Genomic DNA, 18,769 nt, shown 5'->3' with positions numbered 1-18,769 from the left:
AAACACGAGGGTCATTCAGAAGGTTCTAGGCTACTGTCAAAAAGTAATAACTAAAATTCTCGGTATATCTGCATTCTACAACAATATTTTGCAGGAGCTTAACTGCATGCCTGTATATACAAAGCACATAAGGCATTTGAAAATCAAAATATGCAAGGAAATTAAATCAATACTTCCCACCCTTCTCTGGCTCGAGGCATTCCCACCAGGCTTTACATAAGTCCCCAGCATCTTACTAGAAAAACTATTTTGCTACTATTCTGCATTTAATTCAACGTCCTTGTGACGAAACTTTGTCCATGGAGAATTTGGAAATAAAAAAATACTCTTTCCTCAGATGTTTCTTTATTCAAAGTAAAATTAATGACAACAAAAAAATGTAAGTCCTTATGTAGTCAGAGCAGTTGTACTGAATGCTTTTACACTTTTGTTTCTGAAAATACATGAAGAAACAATCATCAAGTATTTTCTTGAAGAGGATATTCCTTCCTCTTCCACTATTAAGGAGGCTGATGCTGAATTCAAGGATAGAACAGAAGTTAAGTAGTTCTGGTCGGGACCACCAAAAACCAACTAAATACCAGAGATCAAGGGTGGTTCCGTGAGCAAGAAGGGGAACAATAATTGTAGAACAGAATATGACCTGAGGGGAAAATTCCTGGACCCGTTCGTTTCATTTCCAGTCGGGGTCACCTCGAGTGCCACAGAGAATCTGACTTCTCCTTAACCAAGGCGAACCTACCCTTGATGACCAGGCCAATAACCTGAAAATTTTACTATGATCAGTCACACTTACCAGCATGCTGGTACTTCTTAAATGAAGCATCCACAGGCAGCAGATGAAACAAAATCATGGAAGCAGCAGCTCTCATGATTCATTCCTCTGAACATTACCATCCATAAACACCTTAAGATGACGATAATACAAAAACACTGACAAAATCAAATACAGCCGATAGACCTTGAAATGTCAAACATCTGTCAAGAGCAACACTATTAACGCGCAATATAAACACAATGAATGCTAGCTAATATACAAAATACTTAGACGTTTAAAGGACAACAGGACAACACTATGTGTGTGTGTGTGTGTGTGTGTGTGTGTGTGTGTGTGTGTGTGTGTGTGTGTAAGAATTAATTGCTTGCACAAGATAACTGACTGTGAACAACAAAGTCAATGTATGGGCAAAATGTAGGTGTATAATAGGTAAGTATGCATTTAGTTAAGTTAGTTAAAGTCCTCCTGGGCATCTGTAGGCTCATAGGGCAGGCACTAACCTCCTGTTTCTTAGGATTAATATATAAATATAAATGTATATGTAAAGAAATTATGTACAGTACGAGCATAACTGTAGAACTGTATAACGCACACCCGAGTGCGTACACGTGCGTACAAGTGTACGAAATACACAAAATTTGTTCTTTTGCTTCGTTCGTCATGCATAGTGAGTCAACGTGATCGTCCACGCTAAATTTACAATTTGAGAAACGTGCAATGGCAGCAACAACAACCCATCAATTTCTGAGCAGTGAATTAGTAGGTGAAAGGCCATAATTCTCATGAAAAGACCTCCGCAATCTCCAAAAGATTCTGATAAATTTGTTAAGCAACACCTACCTGAACAGTGTTTGAGAGGATATAACGTTCGGATGAGTGTCACATCAACATTATAATAATAATAATAATAATAATAATAATAATAATAATAATAATAATAATAATAATAATAATAATAATAAGATGATGATGATGATGATGATGATAATAGAATAGAATACAGAATTTAGGCCAACGGCCAAGCACTGGGACGTATGAGGTCATTCAGCGTTCAAATGGATACTGACAGTAACAAGGTTCAAAGGTGTAACAGAAGGAAAACCTCAAAGCAGTTGCACTATGACTCAAATGTTAGGAGAGGCTGGAAAGTAAGATGAAAGAAAGAAAATATGAACGGAGGTACGGTAAAAGGAATGAAAGGGCTTGGAGCTATGGACCAGAGGGACGCTGCAAAGAACCTTAAGTAATGCCTGCAGCGCACCGCATGAGGTGCACTGACAGCACTAACCCCCACCGGGAGGAGATGATGATGAATCATCTGGAGACAATACTACCGCTTACACACTTTCAGATATGAAGGGGACTTATCAAATGTTTCCAACATGCAGGTAAAGCCTGCTATCCCATACCAACATTCCAACAACTGCGCAGCCCTCAGGAGGACATTCATTGTCGCCTTCTGTGGCTTAACTCAAGAAATCAGAGCTAGTATGCAGATTTATTTAAATATATTTGATGTGCAAAGTTGATGATCATGTTTGCTTTTTAATTCAGTATTCTGAAGGTTGTTACAATCAATGGATAAGTAGCACAAACTAATTGCTCGAATAAATAACAAATATTGCAGCTTCCCATCAACGCAACTTTTTGCACATAAATTGGTTCAGTATTTTTTCAGGCCTCCACTCTGCCTGAGAAGTATATGATAACTCATCACGTTATGATCTTCCTCACTCTTTTGCCTCCTTCTGGACTAGGTTTGGATACTGGAGTGCAAGTCTCGCTGGTCTTGTCTCCTATGAAATAAAGGTCACTACTGTCTCTACACCCCAACACAAAAACACGACTCGTCCTCTTCAGTACAGAGTAATGCAACGGGTATCAAAGAAAAAACGCAAAGAGAACAAAGAAAAATGGAGCTACAAGCAGACACCCATCATGAGGGTATCATTATAGTATATTGTATGAACAAAGACCATCTTTTGTGTTGTTGCCCTGATGGTGATAGCCATGTCGTTTATATTAATGGTCAAAGGGCCGTTGTTTATCACTGGATTACAGCGCTTGGGAGCCAATCGGCGAGAGAGAATGGGATGTTGCGAAAACCGGTGATAGGAAACAATTAGATGATACTAAAATTACGCATTACTCCATGACGTCCATTAAGAGAGAAAAGTCGATTCTCACAACCGTGAAAGGAGCCTTAAGGACGGATGAAATAAGGCTGCACTAAAGATTGGGTTTAAAAGCTCTAAATATATCAGAGCGTTAGACCGTTGACTTGGGCGATTAAGGGTGGCAAGAGAACGGTTTTCAGTAGTTAATTGAAGCTATGACGCATGAAAAAGAGACAAAAAATCGATAAGACCAAGAAAAATTCTGTTATTTCTACGGTAAAACACAACAATCACAATCATTTTTCAAGTATAATAATAATAATAATAATAATAATAATAATAATAATAATAATAATAATAATAAATTATTATTATTATTATTATTATTATTATTATAATTATTATAAATACACAATATCGCCTGAAAATAGATAACAATAACTTCCGCCTCAGGATTTTGAGCTGCGACCACTGAAGCATTAGACATAACATTTAATCCCTCGGTAGCTGCGTGAATTAAGCACTGGCATAAGGCTTTAGGAGTACGCGGTTCAAAACTTTTACGGAGTTAGCATTATTACGATTTCACGAAGGAATACATGGAACTTAATTCATATAAGCAACAGTTTAACGCTCCAAAAACTGAGTTCCTCTCTTCAATTTTAAAGTTTGAAGAGGTTTACATAATAAATTTCACGCCACCTGAGCTGGGAATGATTTCTTCAAAGTATCCACTTCACGTTTAAATCTCCAATTCCATTTTGCTACGATATCGTTTTGTCAAAGGATAACTTACTGGAAACTTTATAAAAAAAAGTGATCCTCATTTCAACTGAGTTTGATTTCTTTATTTCTTTCTCTCAACTGATTTTCGTTCCTGAAAAATACTTCAACTTTTGAACAATTCAAAATTCAATTTATTTCATTTAACACTGAGTTTATATCTCCAAATTACCATATAAAAAGTGCTTCAATACAAATTCCTCTACAATTAATTATGCTGGTTTCATTCAAATTAGGAACATTCTTATCAGCCTAATTGTATTATACTTGTGTCAAAACCCAACTAGAGCTTGATAAAACGCCTGAGAAAATTACCAGAATCGAAAAAGATTTGGAAACTAAAAAATCTAGGTTGCCAATAGCTGAAATTCAATCTGCAGGCTCAGCACGGCCAAGTATCACTGATATTGTTAGTGTATAAAAACAATAACTGAATATCAACAATAACTGAATATTACTAGCTGAAAATTACCCAAATTTACAACTTCTTTCTTTATCAGTAAATCCTTCTTGGTCAGTCAGTCATTTCCAGAGCGTCTGCGATGGGAATAAAATGGATACTTATAAAATTCCCACATAAACAAAGGGGGATACTCGGTTACCAAAATAAAAGCGTTTATTGACTAGATGAACACGCACAAGAGAACAATGACAGGAAAGAGTGGTGAAGACCTTCTTCGCCTCTGTGCATGTCTCCACGGCTATTTTAATAGCTTTTAAGGATGGAATAATGGGAGGCCAGAGAAAGGACGGGAGACGTAGGTGAATATTATGGGAAAATGATTGTGGTCCTGAATGGAATGCGGTGGGTTTGATCCATATGCAGGTCATATTATTAGTGACAGTGAAAAGGGGCAGCCGAGGATGGGAGAAATTCTGAAAGTAACTGCAGAGTAAAGCTCTTAAATCAAGGTCAAATGAAAGCCGGAAAGATGACGAAATCGAAGACTCGAAGTAGATGACTCGTATGGGTATTTAAGGGAAAATGTAATAGATAATAGTAGGATGATGGGGGGGGGGGTGAGAACATATTACATAAATGAGGAAAGTACCACGAGATCTACAAAAGTTTTGAGAAATGTCAATATCGCTGCAAAAAAAATCCGCACATCTAAAGACACAGTGACTGCAGTTGAGTTGCCAAGAATGAGATGCACATTGGGAGTCACTGAGCTAACTCACTCTCTCACGAATGTGAAGTGCAGATGTTGAACAATAATTAGAGAATACGTTACATGTCAAGAAGAAACGTTTTATTAATGTGTGGAAAAAGAATTGCAATTATAATAAGAAAGAAAAAATGATACGACGATACAGCTAAAAGTTCGCAAGAATGAATATGTTTTGAGATGGTTTGGTCAAGCGTAAAGAATGGAAGATGTAAAGCTACTGAATAGGACACGATTCCGAAATTTTGAGAGAAAGGAGGGAGAGGAAGGAGACCAAGAAAGTTTTGCACTCACCATCAAAATTGACAGTGCAAAGAATGACAAATGATTTAGGTTTCATAGACAGAACAGAATAGGATATCGAATTTAAGCCTTAGGCCAAGCGCTGGGACCCATGAGGTCATTCAGCGCTGAAAGGGAAATTGACAGTAAGAAGGTTTGAAAGATGAGACAGGAGGAGAACCTCGCAGTTGCACTATGAAGCAACTATTACAGATGGTGGAGAGTCAGATGGAAGAAAGAGAATATGAATGGAGGCACAGTAAACGCTGAATATAATAAACAAAGGAGTGATGCCGATATTTCCCACGCTACTGAGCAATATACCTTAGGCCTGTCAAACGGTGAATACAAAACAAACTTGTTTAGCCTGCTAAGAAAATAATTGTCAACCACGATATGAAAGGCGCTGGGAATGACAACATAGGTGGAATAGGTGTTTATCAATTTTCCTTCAAAGATGATTCAACAGTGTTGATCAGAACTCTATATAAACATGTTCTGGTATTAGCTGTGGCTATTATGGGATGCTTTTGAAGCTGGCCAAAAACTCTCATGAAATTGCACTGGGAAATGATGTCCAAGATACTTCTAATATTCTAGAAGTGATAAGGTACCTCATTTACCTTTGGGAAAAACCTGTCCAGACTACACTGCAATCTTGCTGAGCACCAAACAATTTACCAACCTCAGTGTAACCTGCTTGTGAAAACTCACGTGGTACAGTTTTGAGAGCTGACTTCCGAGTTATACAACGGCAATTCAACATCTCAACTTCAATACTGCTTTTTGACAAACCCCAGTAACTTGAGGCTTGCTTTTAGTAGCCTACCTCAAAACAACAAGTTTTTACATGAATTTATATAACAATCATTTTTTTAGTTTATTTGACATGAACAGCAGTTCCATAACAATCATTAGTTTTTTAAAACTTATCTAAATTAGCATTTTATAGCAATTCATACATGTTCTATGTTGCGAACTATCTATCTATTTACATTTGTACAGTCATTTGCAGATCTGATTACCTTCAGTTCGATGTTATTTAATTAGGAACAAGTTGTAAAACTGGACAAATACGCATTTATTCACGATCAAACAACGTAACTAAACACAATTACATTCAACTCCACGTACACACATAAGAGAGTAAGTACACTTCCCATTACACTCTGAAAGTACAATAACATCAACTTTTTCAACATAAATTACACAGAAAAGGGGAAGGGGGACCTCCAGTCAAAAAAAAAGAGGGTCATAAATTTACGCTTTACCCAAAGAGACAGACTCGGCGAGACGAAACCTGCTAAAAAGACACTGCGTCACACTTCGATAAATCACCGACATACATCCCCACCGACAGAAGAAAATGTCCCGGATATAAAAAAAAAATACCAAACACAAAAACCAATGGTGAACAAGGAGACCCTCATTCATCGTCCTAACCATATATTTGGCTTACCGAAGACACCCGACTCATCGAGGAAGGAAGAGCAGATTCTGCGTCTGCGTCTGTTTGTGTTTTTTTAGAGAGAGAGAGAGAGAGAGAGAGAGAGAGAGAGAGAGAGAGTTGCTCCTTTTCAAAATATCAGCCATACCATCCAGTTATAAGGGAGAGCGACAGTGATACTGCTCCTGCCAAAGTGGGCTTCTATCATCCATGCTACATTGTAACGAATCCTGAGAGAGAGAGAGAGAGAGAGAGAGAGAGAGAGAGAGAGAGAGAGGGCCGTGAAACCACAGATAGGCAATGTAGAGACCATTTTTTTTTTTAAGCGCTCAGTCGCATCCTCGGGGAGAAAAGAAAATGATAAATACTTCCATGGACAAGAGTCAATGATCTATGGCAGCAGACAAGACGGGCGTGGGAAGTAGGGGGAGTAAGATAAGGTTGTTTTGATTAATTTCCTTCTTCCACCGACCTTTGGAGGGCTTAAAAAGCAATAACCCACTACTCTACGAGTCTTAAACAGATATTAAAGTAAATAACATCAATTTATGGTTAACATCCTCTTACGAGAAGAAATCCGAACGAGGGAATGCGCATATTTAAGCTCCTTGAGTGCGCCAAAGGTACGCTATCCCCTCTCCCCCCTCCACGCCCAACACCCATTCCTTCCCCTGTCTTACGCCCATCGAATAATCATGTACGCGGAGATTTATGCTTGTGTATGGATACGCAAAAGCCAGAAGAGAAGGGGGGGAGGAGGGGGCAAGGCATCCACCACGTCGCCGTGACTTAATCGTACCTTAGTTCAGGCGTGCACGTGTTTCTTCATCCCTTGCGCCCCCCCTTTCTCTCTCTCTCTCTCTCTCTCTCTCTCTCTCTCTCTCTCTCTCTCCTAAAGTTAATGCTTGGGCTGGTGTGGCCGCCGGTGCGTATTTAATTACGGTGCATTTGTCGGGGATTCGTTTGCGAAACGTACGAGTGCGTGTGGGTTTGCATAGACAATGTGGCGGACTCTGAGCCTGCACGTGTTGCAACTGAAAATGTTAAAAGAGTGATCTTATTACTAGGTCGGGCACAGGCGTGCGTTTCCATATGCATGACTGGAGAGAGACGCATTGTACGCATCGCTAATGTGATTCGCGTCCTCTCTAAGTGGAATTAATTGTTCTTGATTAATTAACCTCGCTCGCTGGGACAGAGAGAGAGAGAGAGAGAGAGAGAGAGAGAGAGAGAGAGAGAACCGTCTCTTTTTCAAAATATGCAATGTTTTCTCAAAAAACTATGGTCATTTTTATTTCGTTCATGGCCCACTTGGAGACAAGAACAGCTTCAAATCACTGAAAATTTATTAAGTTTTACCCTCTTAATTGAGTAAAATTACTCCATCACTACCATAAGCCAGCGCCTGTAGGTCTGAGCGCCCATACCAGATCGCGCACCTGATAATCACAAATCAGGTTGGAAAACACATCAATAAGGAAATTAACGATGATTAAACATTATCGGAATGGAATGGAATATAAACTTAAGGCTAAAGGCCGAACGATGGGACCTATGAGGTCATTCAAAGCTGAAAGGGAAATTGAGAGTAAGAAGGTTTAAATGTGTACCAAGAGGAAAACCTCGCAGTTGCACTACGAAACAGCTGTTGTGGGAGGGTGGAAAATAAGATGGATGAAACAGAATATGAACGGAGGTACAGTAAAAGAAATGGAAGATGTTGCAGCTAGGGGATGAACGGACGCTGCAAAGAAACTTCAGTAGTGCCTACAGTGTACCGCGGGAGATGCACTGACGGCATTACCCCCCCTACCGGGATTATAAACATTATCAAGCAATTTGCAACAGGATAAAGTCATCAACGTGCGCAACTGGAGATGATAACTGGGCCCTTTCTGTCAATTATATGGAATTCTTACAGAGTACAGGACATTAAAAACAAGATCAGGTTATAAGACCACCATTATGAAAAGGATATGAAAAAAATGATCAAGGAATAGAAAAATCATCAAGAACAAGAAAACGACAAGAAACACCTAAGAAAAGATTGATTGATTGAATATAGAATTTAGGCCAAAGGCCAAGCACTGGGACCTGTGAGGTCATTCAGCGCTGAAACGGAAATTGACAGTAAAAGGTGTGAAAGGTGTAGCAGGAGGAAAACCTCAAAGCAGTTGCACTATGAATCAACTGTTAGCAGAGGGTGGAAAGTAAGATGGAAGAAAGGGAATATGAACGGAGGTACAGTACAAGAAACGGAAGGGGTTGCAGCTAGGGGCCGAAGGGACGCTGCCAAGAACCTTAAGTAATGCCTACAGTGTACCGCATGAGGTGCACTGACGGCACTACCTCCCTACGGGGAACAGCTATGAAAAGAGCGAAAGGAAATAAACTTTATCGTGTTATCCACCTGACAGAGCAGATGGGTGCTATAAAATCAACACCTGGTATTTGGTGGATTACTATGCTCACTTTAGATCCTAGTCCCATGGCTAAGCAATTGCAAGTTAGGACACAGCTCTCTAACATTTAAAAGATTAAAAATATTTTACTGTACCGATATGCCAACTGTCATTTGTTTTCAAGGGAAGAATTTAATATGCATAACGAACGTGCTCAATCCTACGAAAAAAAAAAGTTTCACGACAAGAAACAAGATGTGTATGTTTCTGCGTCTGTAATTATCTCAATGCAGTTATCCATAAAACAGCACAAAACGGCAATAAAAAAGGAAAACCCTTTACTCTTCAGTAAAACGTGTCACAAACACATGCCGGCAACATATCACATACTCACACACACAAACACACATTATCACCAACATGTAGTTCTAACCAGCGCTTCATACGATTATCCAGCACTGGCCAAAGATTCGTTTTCCATGTACAGTAGCCGACTTGTCCTCAGTTAGTTTGTGACATATATGAAATGCGTTGTCGACGTGTGTTTACAACATGTTTGACCGTTAAGTGGGCGCATCCTGGGGCAACACGAGACGGAATGCAGTCACGAACCTTTTCACTGAAGCAACCTGATTTTCAGTCTCATTTAGTACAGAGGTCATATATAGACACAAAACACGCCAGTTAGAAATAACGCCAGTTAGAAATATAAGTGAGTCAATCCCAGGCTTCCTGTTCAAGAACAATTTAATTGTTATCGTAAAAACAAATGACAAGTTTTGAAATGATGAATGGTTAGGTGAACAAAAATTCTGAGTTCACTAAGGAATAGCTGGACTCCAAATTTTTAGTTCCTGAATGAATTAATCATAAGCTTTAATTCCCTGAAGGAATAAACAGGAATTTTGCTTCATAAATGAGCTGCTAAATGCAAGAATACTGAAATAAAAACTTTGCTATGAATGCATGGATGAATCCTAAGTTTTCGCTTCATCGACAAATGAGTGACTCCCAGGTTTCAGGAAACGGATAAATGACGACATCTTCAGCTACGAGTGCAAGAATGAATGGACCCCAAGCTTTAATTTTATGAAAATAATGAATTACAAGTTTTTTAAAATATGAATACACGGGTGAATCTTAAGTTTTGGGTTCATGAATAAATGAGTGAATCCCAAGCCCTGAGCTCAAGAATGAAAGAATCGTACATTCTGAGTTCAATTGTATCCAAAAGGAAAAAGATTGGAATTCATCAATCAAGAGTTTCTAAGTTTTGAGTTCATAAATGAAAGAGTATATAAATCTTGAGGCTTTAGTTCATAAATAAGTCAATCTTAAGTTCTGAGTTTATGACAAATTAAAACACTTACAGGTTAAGAATGGTCTCTCTCAAGGTAAATCTGTGTCCCGGAGTCTGACCTCGACTTTGAATGGTCTGGGGTCAAGGCGAAAATGTGACTAGATGTAGAAGTACAATATAACTGAACACAATTTTATGCAGGTAAGTTAAGTTGCCAGGAAACAAACATAAACACTTGCGTAGCTTTCAATACGAACAAAGTCAAAATGTGCATGACTGGATTGTTTAACAAAGATGTAAAAGGCAATATTATGAAATCAAGCGAGGACAAATAATCAAATCTGCGAGACTTTCACCGCGACGTTCCACTTCATCAGCTGACTTTGAATCACTTAATAGGAACACGTAATATAAATCTGGACAGATATAGAATAGAGAATATACAATTTAGGCCGAAGACCAAGCGCTGGGACCAATGAGGTCATTCAGCGCTGAGAGGAAACTTGAGAGTAAAAGGTTACAAAGCAGTATCAGGAGGAAAACCTCGCAGTTGCACCATGAAATAATTGTTGGAAAGTAATCGATGGAAGAGACAGAATATGAACGGAGGCACAGTAAAAGGAATGAAAGGGGTTGCAGCTAGAGGCCGACGGGACGCTGCAAAGAATCTTAAGTAATGCCTACAGTGCACCGCACGTGAGGTGCACTGACGGCATTATCCCCCTACGGGGTGGACAGATATATGCGTAATCTTAAAACTGAACAAATGAACCTCTGTCAAGATAAATTCGTACCGTCTTGTTCATGAAACAATGACAAATATTAACGTAGTGCCGCATCTTCAATGCGAGCAAAGGTGTCACGAAAACTACTGTATATCTGTAAACGACAGAAAGCCACAGTGATTACTCCAGGGCATCCGCAAAGTCTTGCAGGAACCAAATGAATCCATTTCACTTTTCTAAATTATTTTACAAAGGAGTAAACCCCAACTACCAATTCGTGGATGAATTAATAAGTACCAAGATTCAGGTTTACGGGGCGCAAAGCTGAACTGCTGCTAAACAGTGTACGGTATCTATAGTTCCAGTCTGTTAAAAATTATTCTATTCTAGCAAATATATTTTAAGAAATTCTTTTTCGAAACATTTAGCGATCGACTACCCATAACTAAACTGGCCTCAAAAATAAAATTGAAGTATTCAGCATCCATCTATTAAAGAACGTAATTACTATTATTATGAACAAACTTCAATCTGATTCTCTCCTCACAACAAAACGTCCATTACTGGAAAGGGCAAAATAGCAGCAAAAGGGTCACATGTAAAGCAACTGAACTTTAAAGATAACCAATTCATCTAATGGATTTAGTGCTGCAGTTCTTTATGATTCGTTCAGAAATGAATCTCGTGACATATTTCCTAAATTCGAGATATTAAACTTACGGGGGCAGAGTGGGGAAGTGGGAGCGGTTAATGGCGAAAAAAAAAACAGAAATACTTCGATTTACATTACAAACTTCACTAAATGTATTTCTACAGGACCACGATAAAAAGAGTATTTATGTGCTTAAAGTAAGTGCTGAAACTGAAACCTCCTCACGTAAGTAATTATGTTCTGAATTACCCATAGCCTTCTTTTCAAATGAAAATGTACCCTTCATCATCACCCCAAAGCACAAACAAAAGTGTCAAAACGACGAGGTCTTCCTAAATGAATAAACGATGAGTTCATGCAAATGGTGCACTCTATTATATTCACACATTCGTTACGTATTCAAATAATTTACATAAGGAATCACAAAAGAAATTCCTACGATTCACGTTCACCCAAAGAATGATGCATGAGGGGTAAAATGAAAGGGTAAGAGATGGAGAATAAGAGAATATGAGGAGACGGAGTACAGGAGGAGGAGGAGGAGGAGGGAGAAGGAGGAGGAGACAAAGATACGTAAATGGGAAGAGGCTCTTCTACGGCACAATGTTAAGATTCGCTATCCTTTCTCAATCTGCCAAAAGAGGTTTTAGATAATCTCCAATATAAAAAAAAGCAAAAAAAAAAAAACAAATGGTTCACCACCTCTCCACAAAAACCATGGAAAGGGGAGTAACAAAAGATGTCCCGTACTCAAAAAAAGAAAAGTGGGGGGGGGAGGCTATCAACAGCACATACCAGGTAACAGTGAAAAAGAAAAATCTGGTGTTGGTGAATCAGATGTTACCAAACGCCTAAAAAAAGGGAGAAAAGAGGAAGAATGGACATGAATGCAACTGTGCAAACAATCTCAATATATAAAAGCATACCGAGTGTTCAAGGGGATTAAATCCTACCACCGTCACTGAATCAGAAATGAGCAATCGGAAGCAATGGGCTGGATTGGGGCACAAGTTCCCCTCTTCGATTTATGTTCGAGGAAAAAAACGCAGATCACCACTAGTACATTTATTTGGGGTTCGGTAATACATCAAAATTATAGTGAAGTTTTTGTATCTATACCAAATTGTTACCTCTAGTTAATCGGTTCTGTAAGGTCATTCTGGTAAAGAACGAAATTTGGTTTCTACGGGTCCATTCTGGTTGAACAATAACACCACAGCTTCTGTGGTGAACTGCTGACTTCTCTACCAACAACCTGGTTTCTCTCGCGCGTTTTAGATTATCTTGTGATATTCTGGCTCTTCTAGTATCTTTTATTTTGCCGTGAGGGTTGAGGAACTGTCACAACCGACAACTTGAGAGTGCATTGTAGTCCTAGTTTTAAATAAGAATATAAAACCTAAGGTTTTAGGTTCTTGTATTGATATATATTTGACATTCTCGAATGACGAAATGTGCTACCATGCAAAGTTTATCTTTTTAATGTTATTGCTCTCTAGAGATGAAGCCGGATTTATTATTTTTACTCAGTGCGAAGCAAAGCTATTCATTTCACTCCCTAAAATAAAGGGGAAAGCTTAGAATAAATCAAATATGGGAGATTCAAACCATTTCAAAATAACACAAATCCCATGTTTCTTTTTAATATGACTGAAGAATGATTCAAGAACATTACTAACTTTGAATATTGATCACAAACTGAATAATTTGAATGTCGTTTATTCCACCTAGATATCAAATAGCTTCCTTTTCCCATTACATTTTTCATTTGAGTGATGTGATGAGTTTGGCACCGCTTGTAAATGACACTAATCCAGCTTCGGTCCTCACACCACAGTAGCCAGAGTATAGTTACTAATAATTTGTAAGAGGATAGTCTACGCACAATTAGATCATGATACCTTCATATTATATTTCCCATGAATCATGATAAATATCATCTTAAACATCATGGCGGGTGAATAACAGAAATGGCGTAACACCAGCCGTACTTCCCATCAGACCCGCTAAAGATCAAAATTTAAGCAATACTACCGACAGAATCATCGGAATATTTCATGAGGGAACCAGTCCTCACCTGGGTGCTCCAAACTGGCATTAGTGGCATGGGGAGATCTTCTGGGGCAGAAAAACATACCCAAATGCCACTGCCAAGTTCTCCACTACAAAATTCGAGACCACCACTGCATCAAAGTGCTGGGTCACAGGGAACCAGAATTCAGGACAAGAGTCAGGGAGTTGAACTGATGTCAAAAAACTGAATTAATTTACCGAGAGAATTTGTATTTTCAACAATACATTTTATCAATCACGTGTAGATTTGCGTATGTTAAAACCTGAGAAGATTAGTAATAGTGTGAATATCGTTCTTCTCAAATGAGAAAAGTAAATCTACAGAAAAGACTACGGCATAGGATAAAAAATGCACAACCAATTTTTTTTTACACTGGATGAATGGATGAAAGGTCTTAGGGCAATGGCTCATTTCCAAATAAAATGCCTCCCATTCGACATGAAGAAAATGTAAAAAGCAATGAACTCGAGAGAGAGAGAGAGAGAGAGAGAGAGAGAGAGAGAGAGAGAGAGAGAGAGAGAGAGAGAGAGAGAGAGAATTAAATTCGCACTCTTTCAAAAGACCCAGTACCACGCCTCAAGATGCTAAAACTAGAATTGAAACGTAAATACACTTATGCAAAACACCTTCACTTGCCGAACAGCGTAAATCAGCGACTAAATATTAATCCCGGCGCGTACCTCCTAGGACCCCGGGGCACTTACCGATAACCCCATTCCCACTAAATCAAGCAGAAGGGATAAGGTATTCGTAGGGCAGCCTATAAAGTACGAGCGGTAGTGACTGCGTGAAATATGAACTGTATTTGAATTTCATAAGCGGGCGACCCTTTTCTTAATACACACCAAGAGTATAATTTCTTGATTTTGTTACTTTGAAAAGGGATCTCAAAGAGAGAGAGAAAGAGCAACCGACGACAAAAATTACTGGAGAGAGAGAGAGAGAGAGAGAGAGAGAGAGAGAGAGAGAGAGAGAGAGAGAGAGAATGTCCCTCGTCCTTTCATGATTAGTAATACCGCTTTGAAATTCCCATATTAGTTCGCATTACCTGAGATGGAATTTCTGAGAAGATTAGTTATAGTGACTGATTTTCGTAAACCTAAGGGTGCTGAACTGCTAAATTTTCACAAACACGGGCTATAGTTTGTGAGCAGTGCATGCTATATACACACACACACACACACAATTATATATTATATATATATATATATATATATATATATATATATATATATATATATATATATATATATATATATATATATGTATGTATATATATATATATATATATATAGAGAGAGAGAGAGAGAGAGAGAGAGAGAGAGAGAGAGAGAGAGAGAGAGAGAGAGAGAGAGAGGCTATGTACATGACACAAAAGTGTAAAAATCTAATTTATTTCTATTTTCCACCTCCATTTACAGCTATTTTAATTCATTCGAATTAGACTTGAGGGCATACGAGGCTAAAAAAATAAAATACCGAAAATTCTTAAGAAAAATCCTTTATTTTCACCCTAAGAATGGATAAGAAATGATTTTTCACTTATAGTAGGCGTAGATATAAATGCTTAACATTCATTTGGATGCCTAAAAATATTTCCGTATATTATTTACTAATTATATACTAATTATTCGTAGTAGTTATGCAATCCAATTATTAAAACTTTGAACACGCGTCAATTTACTGAATAATTCTGCGGTCACCACAAAGATCCGGGGTGTGTGCGTGTGTGAGAGAGAGAGAGAGAGAGAGAGAGAGAGAGAGAGAGAGAGAGAGAGAGAGAGAGAGAGAGAGCTGTTCAAAAACTCATAGTAGTTTGTTTTTGTTTTTTTTTTGCGCTCAATCCACAAAGTAATAAATATCGAGTTTTTATTTTTTTTTTTTTGCTGGTTGATGAGAAAGGGGCAAACGCACTAACTTTCATGGCTAATACTCAACCCCTCTTTTTCTGGAACTCCTGCAAAATTTCAACCTGATATTCTTTTGTCTGAAATCTGTACGAATATGAAAACCCTTTCCTGGTTATAAAATGTATACACTTACACTAAGTTCCGCTATGGGCCTGTAATCCCTCCACACCTATCAATTCTTCCCATTCATTTTCTATAGCTACAGGAGCGCCAGACCTTTATTTTTATATCAAGGCTCTACTAGTCTCAGTCTTCCTTTTATACATAAAAAGAGGTATTTTAACTGTTTTGCTTTCTAAACGTCACTTATGACATGCAGAGGTAACCTGGATTTGTGGTGCGATATATTGCATGCCTTAGTTTATGCTACTTCACTCTTCATTTCCTCTTGAATAAAATGTTGCCTTACTTGACGTATTTCTTACTTAGTACAATTCACATATCCAAGTTGTCCATCTTTATTTTTTCTGCTTTATCTTCTGCTACTTCCTTTGCTACTTTTTATACATGGTATATTTTCATGTACGTTTTCAAGTCATACATGCTTGGTGATTTCAGGCTTTCCCAATAATACAAAATCTTCCAGTCCCTTTATTTTAATATTCTTTTCTATCTTTGCCATTTCTATCGGTATGCAAACAGCGTGGGAGGTATGGAGGTAATCAGGCGAGTCTATATATAACCTTGCAGGCGCACTTACATCACGAAATATTAACAAAGCCGAATTTACTCAGAATTATTACTGAAAGCCGCTCACTTAAAGGGATTAACGAGGAACTGTGCGAGATGAAGAAAAACTTGGGAATAATTTATGAGTGACACAAAAGAATAAAGATGAACATTGTTGGCAAGAAGGCAGCGTTAGAGTAGCAATGGAAAACTTATGCAGAGGCTGAGAAATAATATTAAATACACGTACAAACTGATAGAGAGAGAGAGAGAGAGAGAGAGAGAGAGAGAGAGAGAGAGAGAGAGAGAGAGAGAGAGAGAGAGAGAGAGCTCGGGAAATTTATGAATAAACCTCAGCCGTCAGATACTCAACAGCGGAGCGCACGTGCCTCTGGCTGAGATAGCTATTCATGTTTCGTCAAAATTCCCTGCCGACCATATGTGACACAGAGGGCACTCACACAGTCACACAGACACACACACACACACACACACACCATATGACAGCAGGGGTATTTTCATCACAATGGCTTCCTACTTTTTCTCTCCCTGACCTCGTTACAACTTTCATTCTACGATTAAAAAGCCCTTCCTTGCTTCTATCAAACTGACGTTGTTTAAGACACTTCCTTTCAATTCCATTCTTTTAATTAGATTACCTTTAGAGCCTATTTCAATTCCCGCAAGAACATTTGGCACACCGATACTTTTGTTACCTTCTAAATGTTTGTGTGCGTATGTGTGTTTGTGCGAAAAAATTGTTTCATCTTCTTATCCTTTACGCAGTCTCTTTTTATCTGTGACAGTTCTTTCCATTTTATTATCAAAGGAACTTATTCCCCTGAACACCGTAATAATTCATGCTCCCAAATAAATATTTAGTAAAATTTCCATTGAAATTACTTTTCTTCCCCGTAAAACACCGATAAAGCCCTAATGGAGCACTACACAAAATACAATATACGTATAAGAGAGACCATTTGCTAGTATCACATTAAATTCCAAGTTATGCTGCAAAACTTTTGAATTCACCTTATCCGTCAGTTATACTTTTCTTTCACTAGCTGGTCTAACGCCTCCTTAGGGATTAAGTCCAGTTGTTGACTTCCTTTTGGTCTTCAATTTCTGAACCCTTCATGAGCCTCGGCTCAGAATCTTCCAATAAAATCAGCCGTCTCATAAACCTGCACAGAAGGCTCATCAGCCGCGCGATAAACCCTCGATAAACACTGTGCCACTCATCTGTAACTTCCACGCAGTTCCTAGCGTTCTGGATATTAAAAGTACTTCATTTCCACAGCCTCTTCCAAGCCATCAGCCCAGAACTTTCTGGTTCCTACTATCCTCCTAACACTTCCGAAGTATACAGTCTTTTCATCAACTTATCGTCCTCCATTATTTCCGCACGACCAAACCATCTCAAAATAATGATAAATTTCACTAACGCTAACATTTTTACATATTCTATATCTCTCGTCCTTATTAATTCTTCTTAGGTGATAACAAATACTATATACAAAAATTTCACTGCAACACCTTCAGTATTTTTTCTTTCATTCGCATTGAACATCTACAAGAAAATCCAAGTCTCACCAACATCCGGTACACACCCTGCTACCTTCCTCATTCACCTATTACGTGACTCACCTCTTCTCTCATCCTACTATCATCTGGTTGTATTTATTCCCAGATACCTGTAAGAATCAGCCGTTCCCACCTCTCCATCTTCTACACTCACATAAACTGCTCCACCTCCCTGGTTCCCATTTACCCTCAAAACGTCTCTCTTGCTCAGGTCTGATCTCAACCTTCTCCGCTTGCAAAAGCGTTGACACACTAAGACCTTCTCTTGTTTTTACAGCTTCTCTTTTCATTATACTTAATGCATTTCATCCGAAGACATCATCTATTCCACACTCCATGTCAAACTTTGTACATCATCTAGTTTCCCTTCTTTGGCTTCTCCACACCTCTCTCCATAGTGATTTAAAATACGGTCCTGCCAGCAAGGAAACAAATATATATATATATATATATATATATATATATATATATATATATATATATATATATATATATAAAATATATATAATGTATATGCAATATATATATTTATATATTGTATATACATAGTTATATATAGATATATATACACATATATATAGATATTTATATATATATATATATATATATATATATATATATATATATATATATATATATATATATATATATATATATATATATGTGTGTGTGTGTGTGTGCGTGTGTGTGTGTGGAGTCTGAGGCTATCTATTTTACTTAGTCCTACTACTTATTATTCACACCTATCTTATGCTTAAAGACATATTTACCAAAAGAATGTATTTCCTTCGCACGTCAACATACTCCTAGCTGTCCCAGTTTGCTGACGATAGGATCACCGCTACCTTCTACGGCCCCTACTTCAAATACGAAAACT

The 18,769-nt window shown here is 38.1% G+C and overlaps 1 protein-coding gene across 1 annotated transcript in view; it reads left to right on the top strand.

Annotated features, from left to right (window-relative positions):
- LOC136836404 (piggyBac transposable element-derived protein 4-like) overlaps positions 1 to 18,769 on the top strand; it is a 155,031-nt gene that overhangs the window by 101,635 nt on the left and 34,627 nt on the right. The gene's annotated exons all lie outside the window — the stretch shown is intronic.

This window comes from Macrobrachium rosenbergii, chromosome 4 (genome assembly GCF_040412425.1).
Source record: "Macrobrachium rosenbergii isolate ZJJX-2024 chromosome 4, ASM4041242v1, whole genome shotgun sequence".
NCBI lineage: Eukaryota > Metazoa > Arthropoda > Malacostraca > Decapoda > Palaemonidae > Macrobrachium > Macrobrachium rosenbergii.
The sequence above is the reverse complement of the archived record's forward strand: the minus strand, read 5'-3'. Positions and strand labels throughout refer to the sequence as shown.